Raw genomic sequence first — 13054 nt, 5'->3', positions numbered from 1 at the left:
CGCCACAGAAGCAAAATTTGTAGACGGTAATATGCAAAATTACTGCTAAATGATACAAAATTTTCAAAAATATTCATCTATTACTTACCGAGTTATAGGTGGCTCCTCAATTTAAACGTTTAGATTGAGGAGCCACTTTTGCATTAATATATCTAGTTATATATCTTGCTGCTAAATCTAGAATTCGTGCTGCAAAATCAGCTTCCTTGCTGCTAAATAATGGTAAAATCAGATTTTAAAAATCTGATGTGGCTCCTCAATCCTTACGGACATAATAAAATTTAATAATATATACTAGTCATTTAGTAAAAGGTGTGAAACAATTGTAAAAACAATCTTACAATTTGTAAAAAGATAAAACATGAGATATATCAGTTAGTGAATGCTCACTCAGTTCGCACATACGACCACCCTGAATCTCAGAACGTATGAAGAATTCATGTAAGATTTATGTACTACTCTTTAGTAAAACCTTTATAAAGTTGTCGTTTTAGATATCAATCGCCAAGGGCCGTATAAAAAAAAATTACAAATACTTTCATATGCTCACTCAATTCACACACTTTGAAAGGACCCGATTTCTTATGAACAAACCATAATTTCATTTTGTTATAAATCTTGTTTTATTAAAAGGTATACACGTGATTTTGTAAAATACAAAGCGAACCATAAATGTAGCACGTTTTGTAATAGTTAATTAATATAAGTGCTCACTCAATCCACACAATTCTGAAAAGTTATAAACGTTAATATCTTTGAATTTATAAGGATTATAAAGCTATAAATTGTGCTAGTTTTAGTAAAGAAAAGTTACTAAAGATTTGCCATTTTACATTTAGTACTCTCAGTTTACTCTAAAAGATATTCAACTGTTAGTGTTTCAATGAAAATCTGCCATACTGTAGGGTTGTCACGGTATTTCCGAACGCAGCCTTATCCATATTTTGTTAATTTTACTAAACTACCCTCATAATAATATGCACCTAGTTTCGGATTATTCAATCCTGTTTGTTTGTTAAGTTTGTCATTTAACATTAATCGTATTATTGTGTGGCATACGTAGTACAGTGCAATAATGTACCTATTATCAATGTTATTGTTTTTCCTGGTGACTATAACGTAAGTATATTTAGCTAATAAATAACAATATTTTGTTCTTTTTTTATTTGTTCAATGCAATTTTTACGGTTCCGTAATACGTACTACTATAAAAATTAACTATTGCATTACAGAGTAATAATTGGAAGAGGTCGAAAACCTCTGATAAGTTTCGAAAATCAGAAAAAAATATTTCTAAAACATGCTGAATACTTACAAGCTCCCAACATTAAATATAACGACCCAATATTTTCTAAGATGTCTGAAGAACTTGAGAATAAAATGTCCCCGATGGCATTATACATATCACTGAATCGTCATAGAAGCCGTATATGTACTCTGAACGACGAAACTTCGAACGCAACAATTTCAAATGAGGTGCCAATATCCGTTTCAGGCTGTGCGACTCCACTATTACAGTCGTCATCGTCGGAAAAAGAGAACAGCAGCGTTGTTGTGAGTGATGATGAATGCCAAACATTTTCTTTCTATCTCGATATTTACGATTGGAAAAAAAATATGCCTATAAGTGCCTCTAGGAGAAGAAGCAGTACTTTGAGTTTCTTTAATTATAAAACGCTGCCAAAGTTTAAGTGGAGCAGTTTAATCAAGGAAAAAATATGGATTCACACAAAACTACCGTGCACTTGGACTATTAAAAAACACAAAATTAGTGATTTAATTTCTTTTATCGGTAAATGTTCCCAGTGCAAAGCTGAAATTCGTATATCAAGTTCTAAAAGAACTGAAAAAATCATGGAATTCATCTGTAAGGTATATAATTATGTAAATAAATGGTTTCAATCAAATTCGTGTATCATTGACCTTACTGTAACATCCCATGTTAGGTCCTACTGCTGACCTCGTAGATAAAGGTCATTATAAAATAAATAAAATTTTAGTTCAGCAAAAATGTCCAGCGTGACAACCCTACAGTATGGCAGATTTTCATTGAAACACTAACAGTTGAATATCTTTTAGAGTAAACTGAGAGTACTAAATGTAAAATGGCAAATCTTTAGTAACTTTTCTTTACTAAAACTAGCACAATTTATAGCTTTCTAATCCTTATAAATTCAAAGATATTAACGTTTATAACTTTTCAGAATTGTGTGGATTGAGTGAGCACTTATATTAATTAACTATTACAAAACGTGCTACATTTATGGTTCGCTTTGTATTTTACAAAATCACGTGTATACCTTTTAATAAAACAAGATTTATAACAAAATGAAATTATGGTTTGTTCATAAGAAATCGGGTCCTTTCAAAGTGTGTGAATTGAGTGAGCATATGAAAGTATTTGTAATTTTTTTTTATACGGCCCTTGGCGATTGATATCTAAAACGACAACTTTATAAAGGTTTTACTAAAGAGTAGTACATAAATCTTACATGAAATCTTCATACGTTCTGAGATTCAGGGTGATCGTATGTGCGAACTGAGTGAGCATTGATTAACTGATATATCTCATGTTTTATCTTTTTACAAATTGTAAGATTGTTTTTACAATTGTTTCACACCTTTTACTAAATGACTAGTATATATTATTGAATTTTATTTAGGGTGCTCACTCAATTCACACACACACAAATATAATATAGATAAATTAAGTAAGTAGTCACGTATAATAGTAACCACGTATCTATACTAATATTATAAAGCTGAAGAGTTGTTTGTTTGATTGTTTGTTTGTTTGTTTGTTTGAACGCGCTAATCTCAGGAACTACTAATCCGATTTGAAAAATTCTTTCAGTGTTAGATAGCCTATTTATTGAGAAAGGCTATAGGCTATATATCACGCTACGACCAATAGGAGCGGAGTAGCAACGAGAAATGTTACAAAAACGGGGAAAATTATAACGCATTCTCTCTTATTAAAGATTATAATAAATCGAATGCAGAATCAGAATACAGTCAAGTTTGTTGAGGAGATCTGCATTCAGGTCAAAGTAACATACATCACCATAGTCAATTAAAGGGAGTATTAAGGTCTGCACGAGCATGGCTTTGGTCCTGGATGGCAGAAAGTTCTTGAAGCGATATAAAGCTCGCAGTGTGCTAGTCACTCTACGACAAACATTGACTGTTTGGACTTTCCAGCTCAACGTTGAATCAACTTAAAGACCAAAATCTCTCACTGAGGATATCATTTCGATAGTCGCGTCTTTATAGACAATAGGTGGTACATGAACATGACCTTATTTGCTAATATTGCGGTGACTGCCTACCACTATAGCTTGACACTTATCAGGCTTAGAAACTTCTCAGATCAGCACCTAATGTGTTTGAGGTCGCTATTCACGACATCTACCGCTGTCGATATAGAGTATGCTTATTAGTAGTTTTGCTACTCTTTTGATTTGTGTTTATCAGGTAGAACGTCTGTATAATTACGTTGTTCGGTCAATCGTTACTGGAACATGCCTAGAAAACACCAATCTAATCCAGCGCGTAGTTCTAGCAGAGCTCGCGCTGCAAAAATAGCTAGAAGACAAGAGTCTGAAGAGTAGATGCAAAGCCGTTTGGCTTTAGATGCAGAGCGTTACGCTGCCCAAAGAGCTTCTGAGAGCGAAGAGCAAAGTCAATCGCGACGACTTTTAAATGCTGAGCGTCATGACGCTCAAAGAGCTGCTGAGACTGAACAGCAGTATCAAACACGTCGGCTTTTAGATGCCGAGCGACATGCATCACTAATTGCGGCTGAGTCCCATGAAGAATCACAGAGACGGCGAATTTAAAACGCTGAACGTCAGGCACAAAGAAGAACTGCTTTTGCTCGTAGTACATGGGATGTCTTTCAAGGTGCAGCTTTTGATTATGACCCTTTAATTGATTACAGTAATCATCGATTAATACTTATCGGTAGAATGGATAAAGAGTGTATACATTGTGAAGCCCTTAAATGGAAAGATGAAACTCCCGGCATGTGTTGTTCTGGTGGTAAAGTTTCACTCCCATTACTTGGTAAGCCAGAGGAACCCCTGAAATCTCTGTTTTTGTGCGATAACAATGAATCACGAAGATTTTTGAATCGTATAAGGAAATATAATTCGTGTTTCCAAATGACATCTTTTGGGGTAGATAATTAAATTTTAATGCCTGGATTATCTACTACATTTACTATTCAAGGTCAGATATATCATAGGATTGGCTTTTTGTTGCCTACACATTATCAGCCGAAATTTTTGCAGATTTATTTCATGGGTAACGAAAATAGTGAAGTTGACCGCAGGTGTCAAAACATTGATGGAGTTGTGAGAATACTGTTTTAAAAATTCAAAGAATGATGCACAATCATAACAGCCTCATTAACACCTTCAAAACAGCATTAGAAAGAATGCCAGGCGAAGATTACAAGTTAGTTATGCACCCTGATCGTACGCCAAGTGAGGAACATGAGAGAAGATATAATGTACCATTAATCAATGAAGTTACAGCTTTGGTTTCTGGTGAAGCAGCAGGGGGTACCAGACACACACAAATATTATGACGTTTTACAATATCCATTGATATTCAGTAAAGGGGAAGAGGGGTATCACTTTCAAATACCGCAAGTAAATCCTGTGACAGGTATGCCCTTGCCAAATAAAAAAAGTGTCGTGCATGGATTGTTACGCATACCGTACTATGATTAGAGAAAATGATTTTAATTTAATATCACGATGCAAACAACTGGCCAATCAGTTTTACGTTTGTATGTACTATCGAACCAACTGAATCATGACCCATTTTGCCGATAATTCGCTTGACACCGTCAAAACAGTAAAAATTTCATCTCTATCGTCAAAGTTGCACTTAAGACATTTTAAACATGCATACGACTGTGTTATGATATATTACAACTACAGACAACTTTGACTTTTGTTATTACAGTACGTAGATACGTTTTCGATAAATCACTCTTAATTTGAATCTAGAATGTAAATAGTCTAAACTCTTTTCACTACGAAAAAACCTATTTGTGTTAAATGTCAAATAGCACGTCATTTAGAAATCTGTGAAGCGATTAGGGTAACCACTACAGTCATTGCCCATCATACAGTGATTGCCAATGTTAAGGAATAATACGTTTATTTTAATTTCTAAAGTAACCAGTTCAAATTAATTGCGATATATGGCACTTTTAGAATATTGGTAACATTTATAATTTATAGAACTCATGTCCTACGTTTGTGCGACAGGTGTGTAGTTCAAAAAGAAAAAGTAATTTTGTTGCAATTTTTGTTAAGGATAACACATTTGAATTAACAGTATTCGCTAGTATTTCTTGTTTTTAAGTGTTTAATTTTGAATTAGTATAAAGTTATTGAAACAAACGACTCATGTTCTTTTAGAAAGAATATTTAAGTTGCGTTTATAATAGAGTTTAAGTCAATGTTTTACTAAATAAAAATACTATTAACCAAAATTGTGTATCAATTTCTTAACTGGGTAATAACTATGCTGGTTACCCTATATTATTTAAATTTTTATAGTTACAGACATTATTTCCTATAATGGCCGAATAAACCATGTCCTGAGTGGGTATCGAACCCACTCCTGACGCGTCGCAGTCGTAACATCAACCCACTACGCCACGGAGCCTGTTGAAAACGGTAGCAAAGCATTATTGTATTGGCGCACAAAGATTTGTCGCAATAATGACAGATAACAAATTCATTACCAAGGAAACGTAGGTTCAAGCCAATTTCGACCTACGCGTATATAGACGTGTTTTAGAAAATGAGCACATGGTGGGTCATGATTCAGTTTGTTCGATAGTACGTTAAAGTTGAAAGTGAGCGACTACGGTACATATCATTAAATCAAAAAAAAAAATAAGAGCGGAGAACTACATACATCTGCAAGACGCAAATGATGGCAACGTAAATCGAAATAATTTAGGTAAAATGGTTATTTTACCATCTTCGTTTGTAAAAAGCCCCAGGTATTTGCATGAATATACTCAAGATGCGTTTGCTTATGTACGTACCAGTGGCGAAGGGTCATCTATACTAATCTATACTAATATTATAAAGCTAGTGTTGTAGTAAGACTGCCTACGGTTATCTTGAACAATTTTGACACGCAAATGATCACGGGTTTCAAGCCGACATATCAATAAATTTAAGAAATTATAACCATGTAAACACACAAATAACAGTAAAAATAGTTATATATAATTATTCCAGCTGTTAAGAAACACAACGATACAATTTTCTGTCTGAGACAAGTACAAATCCCCTAACCTGTATTTGTTTGCATAGTCGACATTTATATAAGCAACTGAGTAGAATTAAACTCAATTAGTATTTTGAAATAATTATCACTTGTTCCAACGGTGAAGAAAAACATCGTGATGCAACCGTGCATGCCTGAGTATTCTTTAGAACAGTACATAAATGTATGCAAAGTTCCAAAAGAAAACTTGACTCAAGGCCTTACCCTTGCCTCATTCCGCGAGGAGACCCTTGCCCAACAATGAGTTTAAATTATTATTTATTCATTTAGTATTTTGAAAAACTCTATCTTAGTAAATTTTACAAACTTTTATGAAATTATTTTCAAGCTTCAAAAATCATTAAACATATTTCTGGATCTTCTACTAAACGTTTTAGTCATTGACATCAACTTTGAACAACCAGCCAAGTGCGAAATGTACTTGCTCACTGGAGGTTCGGTACAATAGTACAAGAAAAAAAATTACTTTGCCATTCGTTCCCTAGACCCGGTTATCGTAGAAACTGCAAATAATAAGTTTGTACATTAAACTATATTTTGTTGTTCACTTATGTTTTCTGCTAAGCAGGTTCTTATTTTGTTTATTTTTTTTATCCATTACCTACTGCTAGACAAAGGTCCCAACATTACCTTAATTTACGGTGGTGCTGAGTTCTCATGGGGTATAAGCCTAGTTCAGCCATTGAACCACCTTATAGTTTGGCGCGATGTGGAACACTCTTCAACGGCCTGAGAGCAGTTAGTGACCTTAACTTAAAGTATCTCTCTCTTCATGCTCAGTACCTCGATTCTCTACCACTATCGACTACCGACAACCGGCTAGCTATCGAAATTTTGACATTTAGAATGTACTGCCAAAATGTTTCTTACGACACCCGCAAGAGGGGCTGATCAGATTTTCATACAAAATTTTTCGATGACAGTTCGGTTGTCGGTAGTCGATAGTAGTAGAGAATCGAGGCACAGAATTATCATTTTTTTCTAGTGTGACAGTGGGGTGGCATAGCAGATGCATCAATTTTTTTTTTGTACCCTTGATTTTTGTGATTTTCTTCAGAGACGCTCGTGGACTTCGACTGGCATTGAAATATTATAAGCTTTCTGTTATAACACATAAAAAATAATTTTGAAGCAAGTTGAAACGAGTGGACCACGCGGTGTTCAATAAACGTTGACACTCTGCTATCCTAAAATAATTTGGAGAGCTGTCTAAGAAGTGGGGGTACGCACATTGTTTTTCTTTTAGGGTAAAATTCTGATCACTTTAAGGACGATTAGTTTAGATTTTTTTTTTCTGCGTACCAAGCCCATACTTTTGACCATTCATATTTTCTACCACGAAATTGGATAATCACCGCCATAAATGTGAGATAATCTACAATTACTTTGAGTGATGTTTCGCAAAAAAGTCGGTGCTTAGAACTCGTAACTTGCGACCCAGTATGACACAACGTATGGATGTGAATGAAGGAGCGGAACAGAGCATAGGGATAGGCAGATCCTCCTTACTAACGTGGTCGCTGTCTACGCGAAAATGACGTGATATCGTGTGTATTAAAATATTTTATAAAAAACGATTTATTCATGAGAAAATAATATACAGAATATGCTTAAAATCATACCTTGATAACCCATGCAAAACCAATTTCCAATCGTAAAAACTGCAATAAATTGGATCAAACGGTTTTCAAGATTCAAAGATAAAGAAGAAGACGGAGCTTCGAACTTTCTTCGATGTCCAATAACAGATACTTAAACTGACAAACTTGCAGATAGTATGCTATTGGCAAGCGGAACCGCGAGAGATGCGAGGAAAATCTTTTACAGATAGGATAATTGTGCCTTGGCGTCTAGCTACTATTAAGCTCGATGTTTACCTATTGCTATGTTTCAACTTAGGAGCGTAGTTTAATCTGTGCATCCTTAATGCCCTTAATAATGAACTAGAGTCTAACTCTGCCAAAAATATTTGGAGTGGTGTTTATGAAAGTATTCAATTAGCACACAAATTAGCAATTCGATAATTGGATTCCGCAACGCAGTCATAATATTGTCTGAATAATCCAGAACTGGTATATGTTTACAAACAATGATTTTCAATGTTACGATAATAATAATTACTGCTAAATACGCGTAAGCCATCCAGTTACCGTGAGCATGGACGTTAATATTTAATCATCCGATATCAGCTGCGCACGTCATCTGATATTCAGCTATTAATTGAATGCCGCCATTGAAATTCACTTTTCATCGAACTTGACCTAGAAGTTTGAACGTAGTTAGAAACTGGCGCATCAATCCCGTTAGCTCGTTGTTTCAGCTGAAATTATGCAGTTCGAGGAAAAGGTTTTTCTGCTAAAAAAGCAAAGCGTAGGAAGTTCTACGAATTCTTTTTCAAGGTTATTTCAGGTTGTTACAGTATTTTTTTTATTACGGCCCCGGTTTTTGAAGGTGATGTTCTTTGAAGTATGCTGCAGCTTCTTTATTCAGCGTATCTCTTGCTAATGATCCATCAATTTCTTTTAAATTCATTATTCGTTAAAAAATATGTAAAAGAAACATTCTCTTTTTGAGTACATTCGACGATGACGACACTTGTAACACATAATAGTATAAAAGTTATTATAAACTTTGTAAAGACCGCGTAAGTTAGTTATGTGCGTATTTTCTTCCGTAGCTTATATAGCTTTGAAATACTACGGTATCTACGATTGCTAGCTCCGTTTTTCGAACTCGGAAATTTTTAAGACACGAGTCTTTACATGCATTTGAGAAGACGTCTGTTAGAGTTTGCTAACTAGTACGAGCCAGTACTCCTGCAGCATGCCCAGACACGAGATTCTTTTCAAAATTCAACTTCGACTTCGGTATACACCTTGCCAGGTTCTGACTTCGACAGCTGTTAGCCATCTTTTCGTTCAGCGGAAAAGATAATGATTTCCGCTGAGATCAAGTTCAAGTTTCGAGTGCGTGGTCGAGCACGCCTTTACCGGCAGGTAGAGAGAGAGAGAGAGGCGCCCTCGCCACCACTCGCGCAATATGCAGCGGTTTAACCATTATTAAGAGTTAGGCTTAGAGTCATTAACATAAAATTCCCGTAAGACAAGGCGTGCGTGATGTCTTTCACCAAGAGCAGACAAGATGATACGTAGCTATTTAATTTATATATAAATATTTCCAAAAGTTTTCTGCATTTGGGACTACACTTCATCACACATGTTTATAAATACATGCATTCTGCGAAACTTTTATACGAAATACATAGGCGGCATAAATCAAAACACAGTCTTGGTCACGTATCGTATTCTTTCCATTACACAATTGCAGTATCGACATACTCGGCGTGTCTGTGTGGCACCAATCCATTCATGCGAAGACGACCGACATCGCTCTGAACGTGCCGCATTATATCACGCTACGCGCCGATTCCAATACCAAGTATTGCTCCAGTGGACATACGAGTAAAATTCCTCGGAGTGTATTTATAAGCCGAGTACATTTCGATACGTCTTCGGCCGTACTTTTCGTATTCGCTGCAGCGAAAACTTAAGCCAATCATGCCGCTTCATCCACAAGATTTTATGGCATGAAAACCGTTATCCTCAGTTCCTTGCTTACGTCCAGGATACAGAAAAGTACGAATAGGTAAGAGATTACAACCTACCTAGAGCTGCGATAGCTGCAATAAATCAGATACGCCATCGAGTAGTGGTAACCAAATGACAAAAAGCGAACCTCGAAACTTTGGAATCGGTATTTGATGTTAACTTTCGTCGCTGTGTATGTTTTTTGCAAAACTGTTTTCCACCAGAAGCGATTCCGCGCCAATGCAGTCGTGAAATCAAAACTTAGTAACCAAACTGGGTCAGATATAGTTTGATTCAATAAATATGGCTTTTCCCTAACAACCTTTCTGATTTCCCCAAAGCGGAAAGTTTGTACTTTTACTTTCAAATAGAGAGTAAAAATGAAAACCACTTTGTACCTACAAGTACTTTCCTTTGAATGCTTATAAAAAAATAAAATAGCAAGAGTGGCAACGACGGCGTTTTCATTTTCTGCCTTTGCCAGTTAATGAGATTAGTTTGAATATTAAAAAGAAAATAAAATATCCCGTACGAGCTGCGCTGTCCAGACGAGAGCCGAGCACAGTAAATAATTGTTGATAAACAAACGCTTTTTCACTATAAACGCCGTGCCCGAGACCCTGAATATTCTGCTTTTATTTTTTCCATTGACGCTTTGAAGTAGTATTTTATTTTGTGCTGCGCTTCGTATTCACGTTAAAGGTCAGTGCTAGTGACATTTGTGAACTTTGCGAGAACTAGTTTTTATTCTAAACCGTAATTATTTTCCGGAAGTCAAATAATAGTAGACTAACTATTGTATAACTCTTTCACTGTGCATATTTACACAGCTTTAAAAATAAAATGCAACGAGAATCATTTTTGCTCTTATCTTCGTAGTTTCAAGTACTTTTTGGTGAAATGGTACAGGTTTATTTGAAAGTACGTTTTTTGAAAGAAACAGACTTCAAACGGAAATTGAAGTGGTCGGCGACCGCGACAACGAACTTACGTCGAAACTAGCCGTCCACAGGAAAAGAGACCGTACAAAGTTAAAAAGCTGTCACATTTTACGTTCTTAGAGCACGATATAACGTCGTATTCAACCACTATTGTGTTTGTGGCAAAACGAATGAGTTTTTAAATAAAGTTTGGCAACTTCACTTTATTTTTGAAAAATACAAAATCATTCCCGGATTAACATAAACCTATGGCGTCAACTAAACACCGATGTCAGTTGGGATTGTAAGAAGCAGCGTTCTATTAAGCCCTTAGATAATAATAGGGCCAATTTTTTGTGTAATTATTTATTTGAAAATCTAATTAAACTAATGACGAGATGCATTCCCTTTTATTTAGTTTTAACTCCATTAAATATAAGAAGAATTTCTCTGCATTCACGGTCAGTAAACGATAAGCCAGATGACCTTTAACTCAGTCAGTCCATAGACGTGTTAGTTTTGCTCAGGTTTTATTCAGACCGCAGGCTCCGTGTCGAGTGGCAAGTACAAAGTAAGTCCCGGTAAGCTAGTCAAAGGCCGTCGTGTGGCTCGAGCAACTGAACTAGAAAACTAACCACACGAAAGCAAGATAGAAATACAGCTTTTACCATATTACGCCTTACAAGCAAGGTCAGACTATCCAAGCTACAGGTGTTATCCAGTTCACGGTCAATATCGAATCATTTAAATGCGTCCTGAAAATATCGTGTCAAGGTAAACCAATAACATGGATTTACTTTTGCGAATATGAGAGTAATGCAGCCATTACTATATTTTCAAGTCAATATTATCTGTGTATTAATATAAATTCACCAATGAACAGATTGCAGACGGAATATTTAAATGATCATTTCGACGCTAGTTATCATTCAAGGTAATGTTTATGCTTGCTGTTTACTGTATTTCCGAATTTAATTTGTCATTGGGACTTCACGGCGAGTGACACTGAACTTGAATGATTGGCATAAATATGGAAAAACCCTCGCCTCGTAATATTTATAATTATTTTTAATGATCATGTTGACTTATTTTGGGTTTCAGAATGATTCATTATAAGTTTATTCAAAAGGGAACTTATTTAAATGCTACTCAAACAATTATATGCTGGTGGTACAAGTGAGAACTGAGGAGCGATTTTATGGGACCATAATCTAACCATGGATAATTTTAATGAACTATCATTTAAGTGGAATCATAAACACGATAGAGACAAAAGTTCGTAATTAAATGAGTGGACAGTTATAAAACCGATTTAATGAGGCTATTGTCGCAAAGCAACACTCAAAGACAAGTTATTAAAAACAATGCTTCATTCATAATACTTTTTTATTTAGCCAATGGCGGTGCCCCACCGCTGGGCAGAGGTCGATTGATTATCCGGATAACCGGCTATCCCTCCAGGAGCGTGTCCAGGTCTTCCCGCCATCTCCTTTCAGGCCTACCACGTCTTCGCTTACCATCTTGCGGCCACTACCTACTTTGTTACAGGTTTATAACAGCGTCAAAGGACTTTAGCGTATTATATAGATACTGCTAAAGTGAATTAAAATGTTTCACTATCTCACTTTTTTTATATCAATACGAAATATTATTACTTGGCTGTGAATAGTGTTATTTCTGTATACCTAGTTCAGAGTTCAATTACTCTATTTCTCAACATAAGATTTATTGAAGGCCTTGAGTGCTTTCTCCGGGCAGTGGAGGCAATCCAATCTCGGGTATAAGGTTTGAAGTATGTTTGATACCCAACACAAAGACATCGATGCCTGTTGCAATAGAATTTCACTATGTATTAAACCTGCAAAGGCGAAGTTTGAAAACTGAACTGTACAGAGGTACTTCGACGTACGCTCCAATTTCATCAATTAAGTTGGTATAGTCGCAGAAGAATTTCTGTCAGACATTCACCAAACTGACATGAGTCCGCTGAACAATTTGAGCTCACGTACAAAGAGATCGGTTCCGTTCGGAATATGAAATATTGGTGCTCTGTCTATAATAGCACCTTTATGAGCCTTTGCAAGGAAACTGAATGCCGTCCAGGTTGCAACCTTTCAAATAAAAGTGAAACCTTGAAATCTGTGTTTGTGTTGATAGATTTTAATTGTATAACATGAAATGTGTTCTATGTGTGTTTATCGATAGCGAGGTTTATGATCTCTGAGT

This window comes from Anticarsia gemmatalis, chromosome Z (genome assembly GCF_050436995.1).
Source record: "Anticarsia gemmatalis isolate Benzon Research Colony breed Stoneville strain chromosome Z, ilAntGemm2 primary, whole genome shotgun sequence".
Lineage (NCBI taxonomy): Eukaryota > Metazoa > Arthropoda > Insecta > Lepidoptera > Erebidae > Anticarsia > Anticarsia gemmatalis.
This window is presented reverse-complemented; position numbering follows the sequence as displayed.